We start from the raw sequence: 3,929 nt of genomic DNA on the forward strand, positions 1-3,929 counted from the left end.
TTCTTTTGAACGGCTCCTAGAATGTGAGATAACATATATATATATATATTAGAAAAAATAAAGAACATGTATAATGATGCTTACACTACCCATAGTCACCCCACCACAATAATTTCTACACGTCCCCCTTTATACAACCACTACAACACGGCGGCTGCCCCCCTTCTACCTGCTAGAATAAAACACAGAGAGTTCTTTTTTTCGCACCCTTTTGTAAAAACACACCTTTTAGAGGTCTTTTCCCCGCTCCTTTCTTCGTCGTCGGTTCCTTTCCATATGTTGAAGCTTTCCTCTTTAGCGGTCTTTCTTTTGATGGTGGTGCAGTCTCTTGCAAAGCAGCGTCGGTCGTGCTTGTCTCTGAGGAACCTGCAAAGAAAAAATAATCACATTTGTGGTATAAACAAGTCCTTAGCAGTCCCTTCTGAGAAGCCCTCCTACAGTACGACCCTGGGGTTATTGGGCTAACAAAGTCTAAGTCTTAGACAGTTTAAAGAACACCGGCATTTCTTTTTGATTTACCTGAAAGAACCCCATTATCCTGAATACGTTGCGACACCTCTTGAGCCCCCATGTATAGCTCTAGATCATCAGAATCTAGTTGTAGAGCTGTGTCATAATCTATAAAAGTATACACATGAGAAGCCCATTAGAAAAAAAGCAGAACTTCTGAGACAAGGGTGTATAAAAACTACACATAACTATGCAACTCTAAATACATATACCTGCTTGTATGGCTAGCATTTCGGCGTCGGTGATGTCTATTACAGGGATGGCTAGCATTTCGTCGTCGGTGATGTCTATTACAGGGATGGCCTGTTTAGGGTTAGATTTTAAAAAAAAAAGAGGTTTAAAACTACACATCATAAACAAGGCCTTACAGTTTGTTACATACACCTTGGAAAATGCCAATGATAAATTCAAAATTGAAAACAGCCTTGTCTGGACATTTAATTTTTAATAAGAGCATCTCATACCTACACACAAGCCCAACATAGGTACACCCCTAACATTTTGCGCATATCCATAGTATATAAACCTCAAGTTGTTCTTTACAACCCTTTAATAAACATAGCGACATGTTAGAATTATAAACGCCAGTAACAGGATATTCCTAGGGAAAAAAGCAGTCACAATCTACCCTAAATACATTATACACAGCCCTGTGTACATTATATACACTCTCAGGGATGCATTTTGAAAGGGCTGTCTGGGTAGAGAAAAAGTACGCATTTTAAAACGGGCTGTCTGGGTTGCGCAATAACATGAGAAAAAACCCTGCGCCATAGCCTATGCTTCTGGGCAAATCACTTAATTTATTTATTTATGCATTTATGTATGCGTTTTTATATAGCACCGGCTTTACCCTAAGGTGGCAGAGCGCTTCACAGTAGGAACAGTACTGATACATGCGGAGCAAATTACATGGGAACAAATTACAGAAGCAAGCGTTCAGTGATAATTGGGAGCAACCAAAATGCTGTAGGTAGCAAAGGTACAGTACCGGAGGAAAAAAAAAGTGACGTGTGCACGTTACAAAAAGTGTACAAAGTACAAGTAGAGGTTAAATACTGCAATAAACGGTAGACACTCCAGCACAAGAACAAACGTTACGGATGCAATGGCGGCACTTTTGCAAGTATCTAAAACAAACAAAATGTAAGAGATAGCAACCGGTTTGTTACATGGGGAAAAGTGACGTGTGCATCTTACAACAGAGAACCGGACACCGGTACAGGGGTAAAACTACAATAAATGGCCGACCTTCAGGTCGAGTTTGCGCTATATAAAATGACCCCAAAGCACGAAATCTTGAAAGCGGCAGGACCTCTGCTACTCAGGTCCCTGCTGCTGTAAACACTTTTTTATTTTTTCATTTTATTTATTGCCCATACTCAGGGGCGTTGTCGCGCTAAATCAATATGCCCCATTTAAAAGGATAAAAAAAAAAAATTCTTGAAAGCTGCAGGGCCGCTGCTAATCCGGGCCCTGCAGCAGTAATCACAGTTTTTTTAAATTTAAATTTATTGAATCCCCACCTTTGGGGCACAGCCAGCATGTATGAAGCTCTGCCAAGGAGCTTCCTCGGCGCGTGTGCGAGGGCGGGCCCCGCCCCTTCATGATGTCAGGGGTGTCCCCGATGACATCACTGAGGGGTTGGGCATAGCCGCTTTGAGGATGCTGCTTGCTGCCCTGCCACCGGTTTTAAAAAAAACATTTTATTTATTGTCAGCCCTCCTTGGGGGCTGTAGACACCTGTAAAGCCACCGCGGACACATGGGCTCCCCCAAGCATGGAGCTTCCTCTTCGTGTTTGCTAGGGCAGGGCCCACCCCTTTCGCGATGTCAGGGGTGTCCCCGGTGACATCACGAAAGGGGCGGGTCCTGAACTCGTAGTCACGAAGAGGGAGCTCCCTGATCCCATGCAGCCGCCGCCATCGGGATCCACGTGGGATCCGTGGAAATGCCATTGTCTGCCCCCCCCGCCCCCAGAGCCCAGCCAGCGGTAAGAGGGCTCTGGGGGCTTCAATTTAAAAAATGGAGCCTCGAGCCCGCACACCACCACACATTACCCCCATGGAGCTCCGCAGGTGGCACAGCGGGCTCCGGGGGTCTTCATTTTTTAAAACATCGGGTCCGCGAGCCATCACCCCGAAGAGCATGCCACACAACCCCCACAGAGGGCTCTGGGGGCTTTATTTTTATTATCAATAAAGGGGCTTCGATCCCCAAACGGCCACAAAAACCCCGACCCTCTGAGCACCTTAAAACCACAGCGTGCTCGTGGGACCTTTCGACCCCACGTGACTGCACAAACCCCACAGAGCACCACGTATGGAAGCGCTCTCTGTAAACCTTTATTTTTTATAAATACAAGGTTCCTCGAGCCCTCCCCAGCCACCAAGCCTGCACAAGCCCCTGAGGTACGCACTTGGACCGCGGACTCTGGGGATCTTAATATGATAATTACCGGGACCTAGAGCCCCGCACCCGGAGGCCTTTAGAGCTCTTGGCTGGCCCCAGAGGTTCGCTGTATATCCCACAGAGACCCCCCTTAATAAACTACCCGATGTGTCCCTACCACACCATGGTTCATATTGGGAAACAGCTGTTTGAATATGTCGCTGCAGAGCCTCTACACATGTTGGTGAGTACCTATTTGCATTATTTATATATTTTATTTTGTAACAATGTAGAATATGTAGTGTACTCCGACACCCATAGCCCCACACCGCATTGTTGTAGGTTTGTAGACATTGTAAAAGCCTTGCGTTACAGGATTGTTGCACTTCTAATACCCTTAGCATTACCCTCCTTAAATACAGGCCCACAGATTTGTTAAAATACCTTTAACCGGTCCCCACACCACAAAAGCAGCATCCACAGATATCACAGCTACAGCGTAACACAGCCGTCATGTACAAACCTTAAAGCAGCCACCTTTATTCACATTACCATACAATTCCCTTTCCCATAGCGCATTTAAAAAACTTAAAATGACAACCACCCCTTTACACAACCCGCATTATACACCTTAGGCACCAGCCCACAACCCCCAGTATGTATTATTTAAAACATTATGAACACAGTCCTACATTGCGATAGGTACCCTATTAAAATGCAACCTTATACACCTTAAAGGCCTTGCTCCCAATACTTTTAAATAAAACCTTAAACATACAACATTGCACCATTCCCCTGTTTTACTTACATCCATAAATGTGTAGCACGCTGCATCAATCTGTGATAGGTTGTTCTGATCCATTATTCCTTGAAACTCCTGAATTGGGCCTGTGCAGCAAAACAATCCAAGTATGTCGCTCCCTCGGGTTTTTAAAAATGGCTATTTCTGCTGACACCCCCCAGAGTATGCTTTTATACATGGCCTGACCTGATGCTTAGGTCCGCACCCCTTATGGAGGTGGGGTTTAG

The sequence above is a fragment of the Lissotriton helveticus genome, chromosome 3_1 (genome assembly GCF_964261635.1).
Source record: "Lissotriton helveticus chromosome 3_1, aLisHel1.1, whole genome shotgun sequence".
NCBI lineage: Eukaryota > Metazoa > Chordata > Amphibia > Caudata > Salamandridae > Lissotriton > Lissotriton helveticus.